The sequence below is a fragment of the Camelus bactrianus genome, chromosome 3 (assembly GCF_048773025.1).
Source record: "Camelus bactrianus isolate YW-2024 breed Bactrian camel chromosome 3, ASM4877302v1, whole genome shotgun sequence".
Taxonomy (NCBI): domain Eukaryota; kingdom Metazoa; phylum Chordata; class Mammalia; order Artiodactyla; family Camelidae; genus Camelus; species Camelus bactrianus.
Window position 1 is genome coordinate 118,283,590 of NC_133541.1, and position 15,752 is coordinate 118,299,341.

At 51.8% G+C, this 15,752-nt stretch overlaps 1 pseudogene; it reads right to left on the reverse strand.

Annotated features, from left to right (window-relative positions):
* The window catches only part of LOC105076127 (adhesion G protein-coupled receptor B1-like), a 41,778-nt pseudogene that overhangs the window by 21,797 nt on the left and 4,229 nt on the right, over positions 1-15,752 (reverse strand).

The window sequence follows — 15,752 nt, forward strand, 5'->3', positions numbered from 1 at the left end:
CTCATCGTCCCTCAAGCAGAACACCTCCCGGGAGCTGGGGAACTAGTTGCTGAATAAGGATTTGCACAGCCACACCACATGCAGCCCCAAACTGCATCTCCTGAACACACTTTCCGACAGCCCACTCTCCTCATTTTGTCCCCATGTCCCAGGAGGCCCCTGCAGACCCTGCCACAGGCCACAACAGTGTGCTGGCCCATCAGAACAGTCCTACCTGCAAAAGAGGAGAGACCTTTCCCTAGCCCGAAATGACACCTCCCTCATCCAGGGAGAAACCAGACCCACCCTTCCCTGAACAGTCAGCAAGCACCTCCCAGTGTGCTGCACCACTCCCGACCCTGGGGGCCTCAGGCAGGCACCCCAGGTCCCTATTCTCACAGTACAACTGGCTTCCCCGAGGGAGCCCTAAGGGATGGGAGGCCAGGGCAGGCCTGAAAAGGAGACCGTCTTCCCCTGCCCTCTGCCAAGAGGGCTGCCCCCCTGGTCCTCTCCCCGCCGGTCACTCACCTGGAGCGCATCCCCGCCCTGGTCCTGGGTCAGGCTGGTGAGGCAGCTCTCAGGGCCACCGGGCATGTCGCTGGGGTTGCAGTTGCCCATGACCAGGTGCTCCACGGAGAAGTTGTCGCTGGGGTGGGGCCCTGGGTCATCGTCCTGGGGCGGCTGCTGCCCCTTCATCTGCAGGAACTGCTTGCTGGCCTGCAGGAAGCCCAAGGGCCCCAAAGGGTCGCAGAGCCTCGGCACCTTGTCAAAGCTCTCCAGGCCCAGGGAGGTGTGCGTGGGTTACAGGAAGAAGTCCAGCTAGTAGACGCGGATGTGGGCCGGGCTGCTGCAGGTGGGGCTGCCTTGTGCACCTTCATTTAGTGCACGTGGTGGTGCGGGTCCAGGTCGCACAGGGTCCAGGAGCGCCGCAAGGCACTGGTGGGGAACTCGGCAGCCGCCAAGAAGTCCCTGAAGAACGTGCCCTGCACCAGCATGGGGCGCAGCCCGGCCCCAGGACCCACGTCTGCCCCCGAGGCCACGCTTGGCTGGCTCCCCCGTAGCAGCAGCAGCGGATTGAAAATCCACAGGGCACCCGGGGCAGCGGCCTGGCCCCTCATCCTTGCCGGGGGGGCTGCCGGGGTTCTGCGGGCTGGACAGGCAGGTGTGGGCCAGGTCGAAGGTCTCTGAGCGGAGGCAGGAGGAAGAGAGGGCTTCAGCCGACCAAGGGGGCAGCAGTGGCTCCTAACATCCGGGGCCCGGACGCCGGCCTGGGGCTGCCAGCAGCGGCTGGAAGAGAAAGCAGAAGAGAGGACTGTCAGCCCCGTGGGGAGGCCGAGACTCGAGCATGCTGGGGACAGTGCCCACCCCGAGCTTGGGGCCTTGAAACAGGCCCTGGCTTTGCTCTCAAGCACCTGCTCTATGCACCTGTCTGTTACCTGCCAGTGTGTTCACCTGCAGGGGCAGGAGGGGCAGGAAGCCAGGGGCCCGGGCACCTCTCCCACCTCGGCCTGGGTGGGAGTAGTGGGCAGCCCCGGCCAGGGCCACAGGCCACATGGGCCTCGGCTGTGCCCATCTGGAGACACAAACTGGCATAGCCCCCCTGCTCTAGGCCTGACTGGAAGCCCTGCGGTGGCCGTGGGGGTCATTCCCATTCTGGGCCTCTGTGGCCTCTCTGACCTCACCCCTCCCCAACCCCATCTTTCAGGGAAGGATCTCCAAACCCAGTGAGAGGGGGATGGAGAACAGGGGAGCAGAGGAAAAAAAGTCATCCAAGTCATCCCACAGCCTCCCTGCAGCCCCAGTCTCCGAACCTCAGCCCATGTGGGTGCAGAGACCCCTCCCATCTTGGCCTCCTCACATCAAGAGTGACCTGTTCTTTGGGGGATGAGGGTGGAGACAGACCCCGGTCTCTGGCTGTGACTGACAGTCAACTGCACCCTCGCAGCGCCCACCCACCCTGCCCCCCGTCACAGGGCGCCTCAGGTGCCCCCTTCAGCCTCCCACTTGCACTCCTGCCAGGAAGCTCCCTCCCTCCTTTACCACCCATCCAGAGTCTCCTGGAGCCACTGGGTCCAGGCTTCTGCCTGGACTGACCCCTGCATCCTGCCTTGGCCGGGTCGGCAAGGTTGCCCTCCCCCCACTTCATGGTGAGGAAACCGAGGCTCAGACGAGATCACAGTAAGGAGGCGGGAGTACCCACACATGAACGCCCCACACTGACCCCCATCTCGTGCCCCTGGGGTCTCCTGCCCTGCTCCAGGAGAGGGTGCCGGCTGTGTGCTGCCCGCTCACACCCAGGGGAGGGGGGCAGCTCCCGGCCCAGGTGAGCGGGGACGCACCAAAGCTGTCCTGGCCTCATGAAGCCAGCACCGCCCTTCCTGGACTCACCCCCCACGTGAACCCTGGGAAGTTCCTTCTGCCGCCAAGCCTCAGTTTTCCTACCCTTCCCAAAGCCCCTGGCCGGACACCACCCCACACAGCAGCAAGGCCAGCGGGCAGAGGAGGGAGAGACTGCAGCCTGCGCCCTAGAGCTGGCCCGGCCTCCTGGCATTGCCACCACCGCTCTGCGGACTATGCACACACTGGCCTCCTGCCCACAGGGACTCCTTGCTTCTGGCTGCCTGGGCCCAGCTGGCCGGCAACATAATGTCGGTCACTGCTGTGCAATCCCCTCCTGGGGTCCGTCCTGACAGGTCTGTGGGCTCGGCAAGAGCTGGGCATGGGCGGCCTCCAGCTCTGAGCGAACCGGGCCAGGACGGCTGGACTCGGGCTGCCCCTCTCGTGGCTGTGTGGACTCGGGCCCATCTCTCACCTCCCAGCCTCAGTGTCCCCATCTGTAAGATGGGAGTGAGGCTTCACGCACTCAGCACAAGGGTTAAGAGCTGGACCTGCTGATTTACCCAGAGATGAGGCAGGAGAGGACGCCAGGGGTAGAAAGGCCAGTTGGGGATGCTGCGTCACCAGGGACGGACCTGTGGGGGCTCTTCAGTGGCAAATGTTTATGTCCTCTGAGGAGGGAACTTGCCAACTCCTCATGCTGCCCCTCTGAGCAGTACTGGACAAACTTGCACTGGGCCCCTATCATTGGGAAGCTTGCTCTCTTGTCCTGCCTCTGGACCAGTCTGGGGACAGTCTTGGGGGTGGGCAGAGCCACCTGCCATGGCCACCCACCCCCATGATTCGGGACACAGGCCAGGTCCAAGGTCCCACAGTCATTCACAGACCTGGGAGGCTGCCAGCCCGGCCTCGCAGCTGCATGGCTGTGGGACCAGAAATCTCACCTGAGCCTCAGCCCCAGCTGCAGCCCCCAGCGCCCCACCCGGGGCCCCAGCCCCAGGACAGACCCTCTCTGATATCCTGGAGAACCCCAGCAGGAAGTCGGATCGTAGTCCACTGCCTCCCTCAACACCACCCGACTCTCAACGTGACAACTGCCTCACATGGTCCTATCCCCACTGACCCGGGGTCAAGGCCATTTCGAAACCCAGCACCTTCCTCTGAGGGGCCTGCACCGTCAGAGATGGCCCAGGCTGGGCCCATACTCTCCCCTCCTCGTCTCAGCCCCTGGCAGCACACCCCACAGCCCACCTGTATGGGAACCAGGTACAGCCCGGAGTAGACGCTCGGATTGTGTGCTGGGGGTGAGAAGGTGGTGGAGGCAGGTGCGAGCAGGGCCACCTCCAACACGCTGTGGACTCGCAGGCCGGGAGGGAAAAGCAGGGCTCACAGTGGGAGGGGACCACCACTGGGCTCCATTCCGTGCCGGGCGCTAGGTCCCCACAGCAGCAGTCCTGGGGGCACATGCTGCGGCTCCACTTTGCGGATGGGCACGTGGGGGCCGCAGAGGAGCCACCCTGGAGGGGCTCACAGGTCCTGGGCACCAGAGACAGGATCCGAGCCCAGGTCTGCTGGACAAAGTCCCTGCCCTCTGCACGGCCTGGCACTGCCCCAGGACAGGCAGCACCGATCTGAATTCTGCCCCTGTCCCAGGACCCATGGGAGCCGGACCGAGTCGAGGCCCTCCCGGCATCCCTGTGGGCCGGCCTCATCAGCACCAGCTCACTCCTCTCTTCAGTGCATGTTGGGGGAGCCAGGCCCACCCGCTGTCCTGCACAGAGGGCAAGAGGGGGCAGTGAGCATTAGAAGCAGAACAGCACCCCAAATCAGAACTGCCCCTCGGAGAGCCCGCCCTGGCAGCACAGCGGGGCAGGCCTTCGGGGAGGAAGGAAGCAGGGGGAAGATGCTCAGGACACAGCTGAGAGAACCTCAGCTCCAGCTGGACTGTGGGGCCTGGTGGGGGCGTTTCTGGCCTGGACCCTGAGGAGGTGGGAGGTGCCAGTGGGGAAGGAGTTTAGGGGAAGGTGAGGGCAAAGCCCCATCAGGCAGCCACACCCCTAGGACTGAGGCTCTGGACAGAGATTTCAGCTGCTCTTGGGACCAGAAGACAGCGCAGAAGAGCCCACCCATGAGGTTCTCAAACAAGGTTCCTTAGAGCCCTGCGACTCCACAGTGGGGATCATCCTCTAGAACTTGAACTGCTCCACCCCCTGGGCATTGGGGCAGGCTCTGCTGGCCAGAAGGTGGTCCCACTGTTAGTCTGAGCACCACGGAACTGGCCCACGCTGCCTCTTCTGGCTGGATCCCGAGGCAGAGCTGGGCAGGGGCCCAGGCTGCCAGCACGGACAGCTCCTGCACCCTCTCACCTCCCAAACCTGCCACTGCCCTGCATCTCTGCTCCTCAGAGAAGCCCTCCATACTCTGCTCCATTCACGTCCTCCGCGTGTGCCAAGGACCACTCCAACCAGCATGCCAGCCTGGGGGAAGGAGGGGGAGCTGCCCGGGGAGGTGGGGGAAGCTGGCCTCCACGTTGCCCAGCCCCAAGATCTGCCCTCCCGTTCTCCCACCCCAGCACTGGGGACCCTGAGACACTGATGGAAGATGGGTTTTTTGGTTGGTTTCCTGGACACCACACCTGCCCCCCTTCCCAGGGATCTGGCCACCTCTTCCCTCCTCTCCTGATCCTCGGCTTGGGGCTATGAACAGAATCAGGTCCAGGATAACCGGCTTCCTCTGTAACCCCACTTAGCTTATTCTGGGCCTCTACAGTTGCTACTCTGTGGAACCCATCAGCCCCACTAGCTCAGGAGAGGCTAAGAGCCCTGGACCACATCACCTGGCCCACAATGACCAGCCAGCATGGAAGCCCAGCCTGGCCCCTGCCACCCTCCCCCTGCCCTGGCTATGGCCCCAGCCTCCCTTGACTCCCTCAGTGTCCTACAAGAGGGTCTCCCCTCCAAGTGTCTGCAAGGCCCTCCGCCTGCCCTGCCGCCATGGAGCCCTGCCCAGTGTCCCAGCCCACTGATCGTGTCCTCCTGTGCAGGTGCCCCTCTCACCAAGGAAACCAAACTGTTAAAAAGGTGAACCGAGCCCCAGCCCCTCCCTGCTGGGACCTGCCCAGCACACGCGCACCCCCGCCTCTGTCTCTGATGTCCACAGGCCTTGTCCGCACCTCCCCCGGAATCTTGCACACGACCCTCTGACCAAGTGAGCCACTGACTCCGGGTCACATGCAGCTCCAACACCAGGGACCCCACCTCCTCAATCCCGCGCATCTTATATTTGGCTGTTAGTGCCTCCTCCCTCCCCCGCCCCAGAAGGCAGCTCCACGGCACAAAGGACTTTCCTTGTGCCTCTTCACTGCTCATCGTCCCTCGAGCAGAACACCTCCCAGGAGCTGGGGAACTAGTTGCTGGATAAGGATTTGCACAGCCACACCACAGGCAACCCTAAACTGCATCTCCTGACCACACTTCTCGACAGCCCACTCTCCTCATTTTTCCTCCCATGTCCCAGGAGACCCCTGCAGACCCTGGCCACGGGCCTCAGCAGCCTGCTGGCCCATCAGAATAGTGCTACCTGCAAAAGTGGAGGGACTTTCCCCCAGCCAGAAGTGAGAAACTCCCTCATCCAGGGAGAAACCAGACCTATCCTTCCCTCCTTCCTTCTGTCCCTTCTGCCATTCCCTGAACAGTCAGCAAGCACCTCCCAGTGTGCTGGCACCATGCCCGGCCCTGGGGGCCACAGGCAAGCACCACAAGTCCCTATTCTCTCAGTGAGCCTGCAGAGAACTATTCTTGGTGTAACTGGCTGCCCGAGGTAGCCCGCAGGGACAGGTGGCCAGGGCAGGCCTGAAGCAGAGACTCTCTCCCCCCTGCCCTCAGCCTAGATAGCTGTCCCCTGGGCCTCTCCCCGCTGGTCACTCACCTGGAGTGCATGTCCGCCCTGGTCCTGGATCAGGCTGGTGAGGCAGTTCTCAGGGCCACCGGGCATGTCACTGGGGTTGCAGTTGCCCATGACCAGGTGCTCCACAGAGAAGTTGTCACTGGTGTGGGAGTGGGCCTGCCCCAGGGCCCAAGGTGACCGTCCTGGGGCGGCCGCTGTCCCTTCATCTGCAGGAACTGCTTGCTGGCCTACAGGAAGGCCAGTGGCCCTGAGGGGTCACGGAGCCTCAGCACCTCATGAAAGCTCCCCCTGCCCAGGTAGGTGTTGGTGGACTCAAGGAAGGAGTCAAGGTGACAGATGCGGACGTGGGCAGGGCTGCCTCGGCCTCCTTCATGTAGAGCATGCAGCGGTGCGGGTTCGAGTTGTGCAGCATCCAGTAGCAGTGTGAGTCTTCAGCAGGGAACTCAGCAAGTGACAAGAAGTACCCGAAAAACTTGCGCTGCACCAGCTCCCATGGCCACACGTGCCTGGAGCCCCAGCAGATTAGCAGGAGCGGCAGTAGAAGGAAGATCGAGAGGGCGCCCGGGGCAGATGCCTGGCCTGTCATCCTAGCTCTGGGGCTGCCAGGGTTCCACGGGCTGGGCAGGCAGGCATGGGCCAAGACCTGATATGCCAGGGTCTGGTGGTGAGCGGGGCTGGGCCGGGCCGGAGCCAGGGCACGGGGTCCCTGAGCGGAGGCAGGAGGAAGAGAGGGCTTCAGGAGACCAAAGGGACAGCAGTGGCTTCTAACATCCGGGGCCCTCACACCGGCCTGGGGCTGCCAGCAGTGGCTGGAAGAGAAAGCAGAAGAGGGGACTGTGAGCACTGTGGGGAGTCTCGGATTCTCGCGCGCTGGGGGCAGTGACCACACTGGGCTTGGGGCCCTGACACAGGCCTCGGCCTTGCTTGCTCTCAGGCAACTACTCTCTGTACCTGTCCATTTGCCACCTGCCAATGTGTCCAGAGGAGCTGGGAGCCAGGGGTCTGGGCACATTCTCCCCAATTTAGGCATGGGTGGGAGCAGTGGGAAGCCCCTTCCAGGGTCACAGGCCACATGGGCCTCAGCTGTGGCCAAATGGATGGACAGACTGGCATGGCTGCCAGGGTTCTGGGCTTGCCTGCAAGCCCTGCGGTGGCCCTGGGGTTCATTCCCACTCTGGGCTTCTCTGACCTTAGTCCTCCCCCAACCCCATCTTTCAGGCAGGAATCTGCAAACCCATAAAGAAGGAATGCAGGACAGAGGAGCAGAGGAGAAAGCTCACTCCAGCCATCCCACAGCCTCCCTGCAGCCCCACCCTCTGAACCTCAGCCCATGTGGGTGCAGAAACCCCTCCCACCTCTACCTCCTCACATCAAGAGTGACCTGTTTTTTGGGGGATGAAGGTGGGGTCAGATCTCAGTCTCTGGCTATGACTGACATCCAACTGCCTCCTCTCTGCCCCCACCCACCCTGTTGCCTGTCACAGGACCCCTCAGGTATTCCCTTCAGCCTCCTGCCTGTGCTCCTGCCAGGAAGATTCCCTCCCTTCTACCCCCTCCCCTGGAGTCTCCTGGAGCCACTGGGTCCAGGCTTCTGCCTGGACTGACCCCTGCATCCTGCCTTGGCCTGGCCAGCACTGTTACCCTCCCCCCATTTCATGGTGAGGAAACTGAGGCTCAGATGAGCCCACATTGAGGAGGCGGGAGTACCCACACATCAACCCCCAAGACTGACCCCCATCCCGTGCCCCTGGGGTCACCTGCCCTGCTCCAGGAGAGGGTGCTGGGTGTGTGCTGCCCGCTCACACCCATGGGAGGGGGGCAGCTCCCGGCCCAGGTGAGCAGGGACGCAGCGGAGGTCTCCTGGCCTCAAGAAGCCAGCACCGCCCATTCCAGACTCACCCCCACGTGAACCCTGGGAAGTTCCTTCTGCCGCCAAGCCTCAGTTTTCCTACCCTTCCCAAAGCCCCTGGCCGGCCACCACCCCACAGCACTGAGGCCAACGGGCAAGAGGGAGACTGCAGCCTGTGCCCCAGAGCCTGTGCCTGGCCTCCTGGTGCTGGCTCCTCCGCTCTGCTGACCATGCACATGCCGGCTGCCTACCCACAGGGACTCCTTCCTTCTTTCTGCCTGGGCCCAGCTGGCCGGCTACGCAAGGTCGGTCACTCCTCTGCCGTCCCCTCCTGGCGTCCTTCCTGACAGGCCTTGTAGGCACAGTAAGAGCTGGGCGTGGGTGGCATCTGTGTTAAGGCACTATGAACATCTTTCTTTTCTAATTTGTTAGGCAGTGACTTCATGAAGTTGATATTTCTGAGTCATCTACGAGAAAAGAAAAGATAAACCTTCACAAATCCTGTTCGTGGAGTCAGACGTCCTATTAAGAATGGGAAAAAGAAAATCTCGAGAATAAAAATTGAATTCAAACCCCAGGAGTATACTACTTTACAGTATAATGTGCAAATATCTGACTTTCTAGTCTTGGGAGTGGCCCATTTGGGACTCTAACTGAACCAGGGTCATTCATTTTTTCTTCACTCATTTATTTTAAAAGTTGTTATGCACCTGAATTAGGTGTATCCACTACACAAAAGGTAACATAAACATATAAACAGTAATAATTTACACTAGAAATTGACAAGTGTAACTCTACACAAAATATTTAAAACAAAATGACAATGAAACCACTATACATTAACTCATGGGATCTCAATAAAAATTCATAAACTACGAGTATCTAGTGAGTAAAGAAGTAATGCCAATTAAGCTAAGATAAACCCAAGAATAGAAGTACAAAAAGGAATATCACAGAAAGAAACAATAGAGGTTTAAGAAAACACCCAATTAGTCTTTGGAAAGACTAACAAAGTAGAATAATCCCTTCTTAATAAAAAAAAGAGAAGCACAAATAACACATTAACAGGTTAACAGATCAAAGAAGGAAAATATGTGATCATCTCAATACACAGAGAAAGCGAAAGCATTTGATAAAATACAGCGCCCGGTCTTGACAAAAGTAAAAACAATATAAAACACTCTAACTTAAACTGGCAATGGAACTTTGCAATTTAATACAAAAATTATCTATCAAAATCCTTCAATAAAAACCATATTTAATATAAAATGTTAGACATTCATTTTTAAATCAGGAATGAGAGTGCACACTGTCATTGCCTTTTTTCAATAAAACCCCAAAGCTCCTAGACCTCTAATAGAAGACTGAAAAAAGCATAAAGATTGGAAAGGAAACAAACTACCATGGCTCTTAGAAAATATTATGGTAATAAAAAAAATCTAGACACTATTTGAATGAAAAAAGAATTCAGCCTGGTTGCTAGATCTAAAACAACATCCTACACTTAGTAACATGCACCGACAGTGATCAGTAAAACATGTCATCTAACAAAATTTCCTTTCAGAATGTTAACAACAAGTATCTGGGAACAAATTTAAGAAAATATGCAAGAGACAGGTAAAATACAAAGTTATAAAACCTCACCAAAGAGCACAGAAGGCATTTCTAAAAGGCAACCATGTTCCTGAATGTGAAAACAGTATCATAAAATGTCAACCCTCCTGGAATTCATCTATAAATTTAATCTATTTTTTCATCAAAATCCCAGAAAATGCATTATTTTTAAAGACATGTGACAATGTGATTCCTAAATTGATATGAAATACTAAGAGGGCAACAACAGCCAAAGAGTTTTAAAGAAAAAGAATGATGAGGGAAGAATTTCTTTTCAACTAATAAATCTTCTTTTAAAGCTATATTAATTAAAATCTGTGGTATCAGTCTAAGGAAAAACAAATGACCAAAATAACAGAGCAGAATCTACAGTAACATCCATGTATATTTGGGAGTTTGGTGTGTGGCATTAAAAGTAAGTGAAGACAGGACAATAAAATTATATGTGGACCATCAGTCATCCACATGGAAAAATATATATAAATCCCTTTCTTGACCTGTTTACAAAAATAAATTCCAGATAGGTTAAAAGCCAAAATGTAAAAAGCTAAACTATAAAACTCATATAAGAGGATATCCTTTATGCAATTAAAGTAGGGATGGAAATAAAGTCACACACACAAAATTTAAACTTTAAACGGAAAAGACTGATAAATTGAAACAGAAATCACTAAAAGCAAATTTAAAAAACATGCCATAACAGCCTGGAAGGACGCACCTCCAACATAAAAAATCACATAGCATTACAAATCCAGAAATCAGCAAGAACTTCTAGAAATCAGTACAAAGGGCAAATCCTCAACAGGAAAATGGGCCAACGATATGAACAGATAGTTCAGGGAAAAGAAAATCCAAAGTGTCATTAAACACATGGAAAGAGATGCAGTGTCACAAGTCATCAATGAGAACCATCACACAGGTGGAAGTTAAGACGTCTAAAACAACAAGGGCTACATGTCATGCTCTATCAAATTAAAAAGAAGACTTAAGAAGTCGAAGTATTAGGAATCTGCAAGGATGTGGAAAAACAGCAAACTAAAAACACCGATGATGAGAATGGAAACAAGTAAGAAATCAACTTGGCAAAAACCAGTGGAATTAAGCTACTGTATTGTCTGAAGAATTCCACTTCCAGGGATATTAAGGTATGTTACTTAGAGAAACCTCCCGTGAGTACACAGGAGCTATGCACAAAGCTGTCCCATGTAGCATAGTTTACAGCGGCAAAAGGCTGAAGACAACCTGAAGGTCTGTGAGTCAGGAAATACATAAACTGAGGCAGCTCAGTCAGTGGGCTACTTTTACTTACCTACTTACTTATTTATTTGTTTATTTACTTTCATAATTGAAGTACAGTTAGTTTAAAACGTTGTGGTCAGTCAACAGACTACTCTATATGTATACAAAGTAATAGATAAAAATTAATAAAAAACAATTTGCATTTGGATATATATGGCATAATAACATTAATGCAAATTTTTAAAATATATAAAACTGTATCTTGTGTTCTATAGGTAAATACATACATAGGAAAAATAAAAAACATGGATAGGAAGGAGAAACTGCCCATCTTCAGGTTGGCGGTAAGCTCAGGGGGACATGTCAGATAACGGGTGCTTTATTTCTAAAACAAACAAAACAACAAAGATAGAAGCCAGTACAGCAGAGTGTTCACATCTATAAAATTGGGTTGGTGGGGATACATGTATCTGATGTTCTGCACACTTCTATACATTTGAAATATTTCATAATTAAAGTTTTGTAAGTATGTGGGCAGTTCAGGAGGTGGATGTGGAAAATGCAGGTTACCGCTTCAGGAGTACGGACAGCAAAGGAAAGGAGGCTTGATGGAGGCTTAAAAACAAATTTTAAACAGGGAATGTGCTGCCTCTTCTTGTAGACTAGAGTTCACGTGTATATGCGTATATATGTAGGTACGTGCGTGCGCGTGTGTGTGTGTGAGCACAATCATTTTCATTTGGAAACAGGAGAAAACAAGGAAAAGAGGATCCAGACAACGCCTGTGCTGAGGCTCCTAGGCCGCCATTAAGCCAGTAGGTCCCGGCACAGCAGGACTCTCTTAACATCAGTGCCTGCAAGTAAGAGCGTGATTTTTTCCTTTTTGTATTTTCACGGTACTCCTTTTTCTACATTTACCATGTTGGCTAGAATGTCTGTGAACCTTGATTAATAACAATGATGGACATATGCTGTTTCTGATTTTACTGGAATAAATGGAGATGAAATTTATCACAGCAATGGAGACCATGCACCATGGAGTCAGAGTATCTGAGTTTGATCTCAGGTGCTAGCACTTACCAAGTACAAACTTAGGCAGGTACTTTAAAGTATGAGTCTCCCTTTGCACATTTATACAATGGTGAATGATTAAGGAAATTTGACTCTTGCCTCCTCTACATCATTGGTCTTACCTGAATGGTTTCTTCCAGGCAGCAGCAATCCAGGCCTGACAGCATCTCTATAACCTGGTTGGGGCTGAATGGACACAACAGCTCAGTGAACAGCTCTGTGACACAGGGAGACATTCACAGCAATTCTTGATTTACATGGAGATCTTCTCTGAAAACAAAAAAGGCAAGAGAGCAGCATTATGTAATCACATCTATAATTAAGGCTACAGGTAAAAAGTATGTTACCTTAAAACCAAGACCACAGTTTGGCCAGGTAAAATTGCAAATTACATCAGAGACCCTCTAAATAACATTATTTCTCACTTTAATGGTTGTCAAAACTATGTATTTTAGACCTAAACTTTATCTACTCTTTTGGGAATTTCTATTTTAATAATAGTATTGACTTACAAAATATCACACTTACACATGTGTAAAGGGAGAATTTTGTAAGACACACAAGGCTTTCTTTTGTCAGCTTTAAAATAAAGTATATGTATGCCTTTGACCCACATACCCACACCTCAACTGCATCCCAAAACTCAGGATGGAGAAAATATTCACTCTTACTCAGTGAAAGTCATTTTGAATTATAATCTTGTATAGTAGGCTATTTCTCGGGGAGAATAAACTGTTTTGAAAAGCCTACATTAAAATGATTCTAAAATTTAAATTCTGGTTTTAAAATATTTGACAAAGAAAATGAATACTGTGCAGGAATGAAAACGTCTGGTCTAGTCCTTCCCCAAACTCCAAAAACTGCACAAAAACAGGCCTGTCTGGACTGCGCTTCTAGACCTCTGGACTTCACAGCCTCCCTCAGTGTCTTGTTTTGACAACTTAGGGCCACCTCAACTTGGCCTACATCCTGACTGTGTGAACTCTCTGCTCATTCCCACGTGTCCAGTCCTTGGGGTGGGGGGTGGCATATAATGACTACTTGGGACCTTTTACACTGAAAATTCAAATAATCACTCACAACCCATAAGAGTAAAGAAAATTATTTTCCACGTATCTTTTATTAACAGCAAGTTGTTTCACAAGACCACAAAGCTAAAGTTTCAGCTTTCCATATACATCCAGGTTAAAAAAGCCACAACACACTCCTGTGCCAACTAAATACAAAACCCTAAGTGAGTACATCGGTCTGCCTAAAAAACACTTTAAATGTCTTAACTACAGGTAACTTTAAATGTCTTAACTAAAGGTAGCAAAGCCACGCCTACAACCTGTAGGAATTTATAACATAATAAACAACAATGTTCCACAAACTGGACAGGCAACTGACTGGCTCAGACAGAAGGTTGTCCTCAGGCAAGAAGGAATCCAGCAGCTTCGGTGCCTTCAGTCTCCATGCTGACCCTGTACGCTGCACAGAGCTGCCAGGATTGCTCATTCAGAACAGCCACAATACCAAACACGCATTCATGAGACACACACCAAAGCAGATGAGTGCACCATTCTCTCTAACAGCAAAGATCCTGACATGTGAAACCAATGGAACAGCAGAGAGAAGGCAGATTTTTCAGGGGGTTTGGTCAATTTCCACTTTCCTACTTACATGCACTTCCCAATTCTTTAGAACATGACTCGAAGAAAGCATCACCATGTGCCCAGAGTTGCAGATCCCTCACACCACCGACCAAGCAAAGCACACACTGTGGAGTCAGCCACTTGAACTGGGCCCAGTGCGGTCAGGGGGCGGTGGCCATGGAGGCAGGGGCAGAAGGGTGCCCTGAGGGAGCCAGTGGATTTGCTTCAGGCTCCTCTGTCTCCCCTACACCTGGCTTGCCGGCAGCCTTTGCTGCCCCAGGTGGCAGGACACACATTTCCCAGTTTGCTTACCAGAGGCTGGGGAGATGGGGTCAGCCATTAGCGGTCAGGTGGTCCCTGCCCCCCACCTCTACCATGACACGGCTGCTTCCCAGGAGAAAGCGGACTGGGACACGTATGTCCCATGACCTGGGGTGGCAGAGGCCACCCCCAAGGCACGCCGGCTGCAAGGAAAACTGGAGCAAAGAGGCCAGCTCCTCCAAGGCAGGCCCCCTCCCCCAGCTGCCCCCTGCTCCCTAACTGCACCAGGCCCACCTCCTGGGAGCTGGCTGACTTGGGGACATGCCTACAGCGAACCTGGGGCAGCAGAGGCCACAGCCAGGCCAGGCCACAGGGAAGATGGGAGCAAATGACTGGCTCACAAGGGGCAGCCGCCCTCCTCCCACCACCGCAGCCACTGCTGCTACTGTCCACCCAGCCTCCTTGACTGCACTGAGCCCATGGTCTTACCAAAATGGATACAGAGGGAACATATATTAATATAATAAAAGCTATTTATAACAAACCTATAGCCAACATAATACTCTACGGTGAAAAGCTGAAAGCCTTTCCACTAAAATCTGGAACAAGACAGGGATGCCCACTCTCACCACCTCTATTCAATACAGTATTGAAGGTCCCAGCCATAACAGACAACAAAAAGAGAAAAAAGGGATCCAAGTTGGAAAAGAAGAGGTAAAACTGTCATTATATATCATTATGTGACATGATACTATATATAGAAAACCCTAAAGGCTCCACACAAAAACTACTAGAATAAAAGAATTCAGCAAGGTAACAAAATACAGCATCAACATACAGAAATCAGCAGCATTTCTTTACACGAAAGTAATAATCCCTTTTAAAACTGCACCCAAAAAAAATAAAATACTGAGGAATAAATCTGACCAAGGAAGTGAAAGACATATGCGGAGACCTACAAAACACTGACTAAGGAAATTAAAGAGGGCTTAAAGCAATGGAAAGATTTCCCATGTTCTTGTATGGGAAGAATTAATATTGTTAAAATGGCCATACTACCCAAAGTAATCTACAGATTTAATGTGATCCCTATCAAATTACCCAGGACATTTCTCACAGAATTACAACAAATTAACCTCAAATTTATATGGAATCACAAAAGACCAGAATTACCAAAGCATTACTGAAGAAAAACAATGAAGCTGGAGGAATAACCCTCCAAGACTGCAGAATACTACAGAGCTCCAATCAAAACATCATGGTATTGAAACAAAAACAGACATATGGATCAATGGAACAGAATAGAGAGCCCAGAAATAAACACACAAACTTGGTCAATTAATCTTTGACAAACGAGCCCAGAACATACAATGGAGTAGAGACAGTCTCTTCAACAAATGGTGTAGTTGGAAAACTGGACAGCTGCATGTAAATCAATGACATTAGACTACTCCCTCACACCATACACAAAAGTAAATTCAAAATGGCTTAAAGACGTAAACATAAGACAAGACACTATACACCTCTTAGAAGAAAACTTAGGCAAAACATTACCTGACATACATTTCAGAAATGTTTTCCTAGGGCAGTCTACCCAAGCAACAGAAATAAAAGCAAAAATAAACACACAAATGGGACCAAACTGAATTTATCAGCTTTTGCACATCAAAGAAAACCATAAGCAAAACACAGTAACAACCTACGGAATGGCAGAAAATATTTGTAAGTGATTCAACTAAGACTTAACTTCCAGAATATATAAACAGCTCGTAAAACTTAGTAACAAAGACAGACAACCCAATCAAAAAATGGGCATAAGACCTAAACAAGCATTTCTCCAATGAAGACTGCAAATGGCCAAT